The following is an 8,740-nucleotide window of genomic DNA, read 5'->3' as shown; positions in this document are numbered from 1 at the left end:
CTCCTGCTGCTCTGTACTACCTCTTGTTTGCAGATTTGTTGGCAGTTCACGTCCCACACCTCCAGTTGATTGTAATTGCTCGGTCTTATTTTCGCCCGTTGTGTTGTATGTAACATTCAAAAGATTGTACCTAATCCTTCTGGTGATTTATTTCCGCTGGTGTCGAGTTGCTGACTGGAATAGATGAATTGACGGGATAGAAATACATCTTGATTACTTGTTGCAATTTTTTTTATTGGATTTTACGTCATCGGAAACTGTTTTGGTAACAAATAATAACAAATAAAACAGTATGAAAATACAAACTCGACGCTGGAACAGTGAATGTGTTTGTGCGAAGGTCGGTCATTGTAGGACGTGGAACATGAAGGATTAATTGTGATCATGGAGAGAGAGAGAGAGAGAGAGAGAGAGAGAGAGAGAGAGAGAGAGAGAGAGAGAGAGAGAGAGAGAGAGAGAGAGAGAGATTGACAGAAGGGAAAACGAGCAAAGTTCGACATGAGATTATTATGAAGTAAGAACATATGATGGACACGAAAGCTGGGTGGATGGTTGTTGACGTCTGGGGAAGGGGGCACAACGGAAATATTAGGGGGTAGTGTGGTATGATGAAAATCTCCGGGGTTTGTGTGGTGTAAGATATCTGGGGGTAGTCTGAGGGGTTAAATGTCTGGGGACAGTGTTGGTGAGCTCAGTATGTGAACACAGTAATGTGAATGAAGCTGATTTCTTGTGGTAGCGTGGATGAAGTAAATATTTAGGGGTAGTGTGGATGAAGGAAATTTCTGGGGTTACCTTGATAAACTAGATATCTGAGGGAAAGTGACACAACATATTTTTTTTTTTTTGGGGGGGGGACCTAAACCAACGCCATTTAGTTCCACACGTCAGAATGGTGATTTGCTGCGTTAAACAGCTCAGTGTGTCGTTCTGTGTCGCAGTTTGGTGGGTCAGTGGGTAATACATACATGTAACAGTGTCAAGATAACTGGTTCATCCAGTCAGTCCCACCCACAGTCTGGTCATTTCAGTATGGCAGTCATTTGTTACTCAGCAATATTTTGATGTGTCTGTGTCAACAAGAACCAGCTATGACTGTTACAAAGAATACTTTTTGTACTTTGATTACATAGAGACTTGTCTCTCAGATTTTTCTATGCCAGATATATTTTGAGAGGAGAGCAGATCCATTGAGCAGGCATTGTGAGTGTATAACACTGAGCCATGTCATGTAAACAAACAATTCATCATGAGATTCTCATGTGTTCAAGCAAAGAATTATTTTGAAGAACACCCAGATCATTTGCATGTAAACAAATGATATAGTGTGAAACAATTTTGATAACACAAGGTCAGTCATTATTCAATAATTAAGTGGTATTAGTAAAGATATAATAATTGGAAATAAACAAAGATTTTACTATTTTACCAAAGATATATCTCCAGTTTCCAGGCTACTGGTGTACACTGCCTTGGATTTCGATATTTCCTGTTCTGCTCGGATCACAGGCAGTAAACAGTGTTCACAACCCACACACTTTAGTAGTTAAGGAGAATGAGTCTTGGGGTGACGACTTTCCCCATCGCTCATCCTCCTGGACTCTTGAGGAAGGAAGAAGTGACCCTTCACGTTGCTGGCGTGATGTTCTCAGCATGGTAGGATGGGTCAGGTCACGGGATTAAGGAGAGGCCAGGTCACCGGTATTACCAAATGCTCCAGGTCACAGGTCACCAGGTACTCCTGCAGAAGGCCCTTCTCAGGGGGTCACCTGGTCAGCTGTGGAGGGAGGGATACGTTAGTGTCATGTTAGTTACAGCAGGTCGAATCAGGGTCAAAGGAAAGTGCCCGTGTGGATGTGGGTACAGTGTAGATGTGGGTACAGTGTAGATGTGGGTACAGTGTGGATGTGAGCATAGTATGGATGTGGGTTACAGTGGATGTGGTTACAGTGTAGATGTGGGTTCAGTGTGGATGTGGATGTACTGTGGATGTGGGTTCGATGTGGCCGTGGGTTCAGTGTGGATGTGGGTAGAGTGTGGATGTAGGTACAGTATAGATGTAGTGGGTACAGTGTGGATGTAGGTACAGTGTGGATGTGGGTATAGTATAGACGTGGGTACAGTGTGGATGTGGGTACAGTGTGAATGTGGGAACTGTGTGTGTTTAATCATTGAATAAAAAAGAACAACAGGAGTGAAAACTTGAAAAAAATTGAAGCATTTATTCAATCATAATGTCCACATGAATGATGTTGTCAGAATGATGAAACAGTGTGAAAGAATCGAAGTTATTTACAGGGAAAATCTCTCTCTCTCTCTCTCTCTCTCTCTCCATATGAATTCTAAGGTACAGAGGTTTGGTTCCTTCCATAATGACGCTGAATGATGAGAGATGAACAGAGAGTAAGAGGCATATTTTTCTTCAAAATCGGTGTTCAAACAGACTGAAGAAAAGAGTATATAGAGAAATAATGACGAAAAGGGTCAATATAAGGTTTGTGATGATGATATTGATAAACAAATACATTTGTAGAAGAAATTTAGTCGTAAAGAATATACTGGATTTAACAGAACAGTGTAGCCAACTTGAGGCCACTGTGAAAGAGGAGGTTCAGCAGTTGAGTTCTGGGAATCCCGCACATAGAAGGGATTTGATATGACGTTGGTAACACGTACAAAGATATTTTCATTACAGGATAACAAAACTGACTATCAATCTTTTCTATCACGTTGGAGGCTCCAGCCATGAACAAATTTCCACATCAAGGTCGGGTCTTAATTGAAACCTAGAGAGGTTAAAGGGAAAAGATAAGAGACAAGGAAAAGGATTCACGAATTTTAGAGGAAGTGAAAAACCTGTATTTTAAAATATGTGCCCGGACATAGTTATTGGGAAAGACATGGGAAGGTAGAGAGTTCCAAAGTTCGACGTGCAGGGAAAGCAGCAGGTATCAAAACGGCCCACCCTTGAGTTGCTGATGGCAACACAATAATCATATGACGCAGCAGCATGCCGAGTATTGCGTGGTCTAGTTAGTGGTGTGGGCACACAAGTAGCCAGCTCTCGAGAACAAAACCAGGGTAATACCTATAGAAGAGGGAGAGTGAACCAACATTGCGTCGTAAGATAAGAGGGTGAAGTTTGGAAGTTAGCCTGAACAGTTTATAAGTAGGACCACTTTCGACTCGACGTTGTCAAGTAAGGATGCAGAGCTAGAACCACCCCAGATGTGAGAGCAGGACTCCATACAAGGACGAATCAAACCCTTGTATAAACGGAGCAACTGTTCAGAAGAAAAAGTATTCCATTTAAACAGGACTCCCAGTTTCTTAGCGGGATTTTCAGGATGGAGTGGACGTTACAGTAATACAAAGTATAGCCACAGAGTTACAGTGGAATTACAGAACCGTCGAAGGAGAGGGAAAAGTTGTGGGGAATTTTCGACAGAGATATGAGCAGAAACTGGGTCTTGGAGGCATTAACCAGATTTCGTCTATCCAACTGAAAAATTCTGTCCAGATCTGAGTTTATCGAGGAAGTTGTCTTGAGACGAGTAGTTCAAGAAAATGTTACAGGAAGAGGAATAGGATTAGCAAGAGGAACAAGAGGGGGTGAAGGAATGTTAATCATCCAAGATGGAGTTAGAGGAGAAACGGGAACCAAAGTTAGTTGCTTTGTCTACGGGAGAGACAGCTGTAGTACCGTCAGAATGGAAAAGTGAAGGAAAGGTAGAGCGACAGAAGTTGTTAGAGATGCCCTTAGCTAAAGACCAGAAAGACCTGTCAGTGGATGACGAGATGTTATCACACATTGTCTCACTTACAGAGCTTATGCTATAGATATTGTGAAACAAAACTGAGGCATTCGTATATGAAATTAACATACGTCGGTTCTGTGGGAGGTTAATCTGGTTTCCGGAACTAGACTGAATGTCATCTACCATCGTCACCTTCCCAACAGAACCACTGTTCGTCCACAACTCGTCTCACGGAGAGAAGCACTGTTTGTCCGCCATGTTGGCGGACTTATGATTCAGCATACCAACGGATCCTTGGTCCATAGCGTCTGTCACAGAGGCTGCTCACCTCCGCCATCCCGACACAGAACCTTACCTCACCAGATCTAAGTTCAGTAGAGCCACGTCTCACCTCACAACACCTCAAGAGCCACCTCAAGATGTTCACGGCTCGACGTAACGCCTCACAAGTACCACAGCACCTTAGATCAAAGTTTTCATCCCCGGTAGCCACAGCAGGCACACCTTCAAACAATCTTAACTCACCTTCCACATCGATTCCTTCCACCGTGATGTTTGGTTTGGTTCCAGGAAATGGTCTGGCTGGCTGGCTGGTGCAGTCATTATTGCCTCGCCCGGAAGACAAGACAGAAAACTGAAGGTGGAGGAGGAGGAGGAGAAACGGAGGTGGCCCAAGGTCGTCGCCCTCAAGAACGCCACTCGCACCGTTACTCGGGACGCCGTCAACTGTGATGGTAGCGGCGGCGGCGGTGGTGGTGGTGTTAATGGCTCGGTCGGGAGCTAGCGGGACGTCCTCATCGTCACCACACGACCGCTGCCAGCATCTCTCTCTCTCCCTCTGTTCATTATGGAAGATACAGGAAGCAGGAGACTGTTAGTCTCATGGGTGTTACAGCTACAGACAGGTTTGTTTAATATCTTGACCCACTAGACATGGTTGTAAGGACCTTGGGTAGGTGGACAAGCCTTTAACCCGTCCGCCTTTTCCCGCGTTAGCGAGATAGCGCTAGGAACAGACGAAGAAAGGCAGCATTTACTCGCATCTATTCTATAGCTGTCATGCAATGCACTGAAACCAAAGCCCTCTAGCCACAGCCAGGCTTCACAAACCTTTCAATGATTTTTCCCTGCCGCTTTACATGCCCTGGTAAGTCCTTTGACAGCGCTTTGCTCCCTGTATACCACATCGTTCCAATGCACTCTATCCGGTGCATGCCTTTCACCCTCCTGCATTTTCAGGCCCCGATCGCTCAAAATTTTTTTCACTCCATCCTTCCACCTCCAATTTGGTTTCCCGCCTCACCTTGTTCACTCCACCTCTGATACATATATCATATTTGTCGATCTTTCTTCACTCATTCTCTCCGTATTCCAGCACAACCTCTTTTTTTTCTGTCAACCACACTCTTTTTTTTTACTACAGCTCTTTATTGCTTACTCTTTTATCATTCACTCGATCAAACCACCTCCTACCACATAATCTCCTGGAACATTTCATTTCTGAAATGACGACCGCTTTCACACACCCATATTTATACTTCATGCCTCTCAGCTCGACGACATACAGAGGAATGCAAAGGAATTCAAACAGCATCAGACCATTGGCTCCTTTCGAGGGTGTTTGTGATGGTGGAAGATATCGTTGGAACTAAATGTACCTTCAAACATATCCATTTTCTTCTCCTCCCCCATCCTATGACTCACTTCCACTTCCATGGTTCCATTCGCTGGGATGTCTACATCCAGACATCTAAAACACTTCACTTTTTCCAAATTTTCTCAATTCAAATTGACAACCTAATCAACCTCTTTCTCCAACTGAATCTAATAACCTTGCCTACATTCACATTTTTCTCGACTTCCTCTTTGCACACACTCTCCCAAACTCAGTCACCGACCTATCAATTTTCCAACTCGATTCTTCCACCAGTGCTGTGTTATCAGCATGCAACAACTGACACTCCCCAGGCGTTCCTCATCCGCTACAGACTGCATACTCGCTTCTCTCTCTCTCCAAAAGTCTTGCATTTACCTCCCTAACACCTCATTCACAAACAAAATGAATAACCGTGGTGACACTACACACCCCCGCCGCAGACTGACCTTCACTGGGAACTATTCACTCTCCTCTCTTCCTACTCGTACACACGCCTCACACCCTTGATATCCATCAATCCTTCCATGTGCTTTCTCCAGATCCATAAATGCCCGATACAAATCCTTATTTTTCTTTAAGTATTTTTCACACACATTTTTCAAAGCAAACACCTGATCCACACATTCTCCTCTGCCTCTGAAACCACACTGCTCCTCCTCATTCTGATGCTCTGTACATGCCTTCACCCTCTCAGTCAATACCCTCCCATGCAACTTACCAGGTACACTCAACGAACCTTTGCCTCTGGAGTTCGAACACTCACCTTTATACAATGGCACTATACATACATTCTACCAATCCTCAGGCACCTCACCATGATCCATACATATAATGAAAATCCCAACTAACCAATCAACACCCAGTTGCCCCCAGTTCTTAATAAATTCCACTGCGATTCCATCCACTCCAGGCACCTTGCCACATTCCGTCTTGCGTAAGTTTTTCCCTATCTATTTTTTCTTCACCAGAGCACTTTCCATGACTTTCACTTCACATAACATCCCGGTTCAAACAACCTAATCTGCCACCGTATCATCAAACATACTGAGCAGTTCTTCAAAATCTCACTCCATCTCCTCCTCCACTCATTCCTGCCTGTTAGCACTTCCACATTTGCCCCTTCCACTGATGTTCCCATTTGATCTCTTTTTTTTCACACAATTAACCTTCCAAGACATCATATTCTCTCTGAAGTTTCCTGATAATTGCTCACCTCAACTCTCATTTGCCCTCTTTTTCAACCCCTACACCTTCTTCTTGGCCTGCCGTCGCTTTTTCTTGTACATCTCCCAATCATTTGCACTCCTTCCCTATATGTACCGTCCATACACCTATCTTTTCTCTTTCTCTTACTACTTTACTTCGTCATCCCACCACTCGCCACCCTTTTTCACCAGCCTACGTCCTACCTTCCGCATGCCACACATTTCTCTTGCACATGCTAGTACTACTTCACTAAGGATCTCCCATTCCTCATCCATTCTTTTTGTTTCGTTTATCCTCACCTTTTACCACTGTACGTCAATTTCCCACTGGCTGTCCTTTCACATATCACTTCTCCAAGCTCACCTACTTTTTCTTACCTCCTCTCACTCATATCGTTCCACTTTTCCTAACACCCCTACACATCTCCACCCTTGCCTCCACCAGGTAATTGTCAGACATCCTACCAGCTGTCTCTTACAACACATTAATATCCATGAGTCTCTCTTTTACGCACCAGTCAATTAACACGTAATCCAGTAATGCCCTTTTATCATCTTTTCTACTCACCTTCGTATACTTATGTATGTCCCTCTTAAACCAAGTATTCCCAGTCACAAGTGCTTTTTCAGCACACAATTCCACAGACTGTTCACTATTACTCTTCACCTCACTGAATTCCCCATGTCTCCAAATTATACCCTTAATTGCTACATTTTTCACCTTCATATTTAAATCACCCAGCACTAATACCCTGTCTCTAGCAGATAAAATGTTGACACACTCACTTAGCTGCTTCCGAAACACTTGCATTCCATCAACCGCCTTCTCATGGTCAAGTGCATAAGCACCAGTAATCACCCATCTCTAACAACCCACGTTCATTTTCACCCACATCAATCTGGGGCTCTCTTCCTTACATTTTTTTTCACATATTTCGGCAACTCCTGCATGTTTAGTAGTGCTACCCCTTCCTTAGCTTTTACCTTCACGCCAACCCTTGACTTTACCCCTAAGCCCTTATTGAACTATTCTTCACCTTTACCCTTGAGTTTGTTTCACTCAGAGCCAGAACATCCAGGTTTCTCATCTCAAACATACTCCCTGTCTCTCCTCTCTCTTCATCTCGGTTACATCCAACACACATATAGACACACCAGCCTGAGCCTTCGAGGAGGATGAGCACTCATCGCTTGGCTCTTTCTTGTGTTCTGTCTTTTAGAAATTGAAATAGAGTTCTCAGGAAACTTAGAAAAGACAATGTAGGTTGGTAACACTATCCCTCACACCAGCAGGTACACTGTCCCTCACACCAGCAGATACACAGTCCCTCACACTGGCAGGTACACTGTCCCTCACACTGGCAGGTACACTGTCCCTCACACCAGCAGGTACACTGTCCCTCACACCGCTTGAGCAGGTAAACTGTCCCTCACACCAGCAGGTACATTGTCCCTCACACCAGCAGGTACACTGTCCCTCACACTGGCAGGTACACTGTCCCTCACACCAGCAGGTCCACTGTCTCTCACACCAGCAGGTCCACTGTCTCTCACACCAGCAGGTACACTGTCCCTCACACTGGCAGGTACACTGTCCCTCACACTGACAGGTACACTGTCCCTCACACCAGCAGGTCCACTATCTCTCACACCAGCAGGCACACTGTCCCTCACACCAGCAGGTACACTGTCCCTCACACCAGCAGGTACACTGTCCCTCACACCAGCAAGTACACGGAGGCTGACCCTGGGTGGGGAGGAAGCTGCAGGTGTGGAGGTTGGGCGGGTGTACCGCCTCCACTGGCTGTCTGGCGAGAACTGATCACCCTCACCAGGAACCGGCCTGGCCTCCACCACCACCACCAACACCAGCACCAACACCAGCACCAACACCACCATCACCACGATCAGCACCACCAGCACCAACACCTCCACCACCACCACCACCACCACCATCACGATCATCACGTGACGTGTGGTGATGTGCCCCCAGCAAGCACCACCAGCTGCTCCAGTACTTACTGACCACACACTAACACACGTCATACCCGGGGGGGTGTTGCTCTCCTCCACCATCACATGGGTAACGCGTTACTCTGCTGCCCGGGAAGATAACAACA

General features: G+C 45.2%; 1 long non-coding RNA gene across 1 annotated transcript; it reads right to left on the bottom strand.

Annotated features, from left to right (window-relative positions):
* Positions 1-391: 391 nt before the first annotated feature.
* LOC139746198 (uncharacterized) lies at positions 392-8,474 on the bottom strand. Its single transcript, XR_011712101.1, has 3 exons — positions 8,367-8,474; positions 4,284-4,596; positions 392-1,777 (listed from the first exon to the last, which is right to left on the bottom strand). It is a non-coding gene; the product is annotated as an uncharacterized lncRNA (long non-coding RNA).
* Positions 8,475-8,740: the final 266 nt, after the last annotated feature.

Source organism: Panulirus ornatus, chromosome 4 (assembly GCF_036320965.1).
Source record: "Panulirus ornatus isolate Po-2019 chromosome 4, ASM3632096v1, whole genome shotgun sequence".
NCBI lineage: Eukaryota > Metazoa > Arthropoda > Malacostraca > Decapoda > Palinuridae > Panulirus > Panulirus ornatus.
This window is presented reverse-complemented; position numbering and strand designations above follow the sequence as displayed.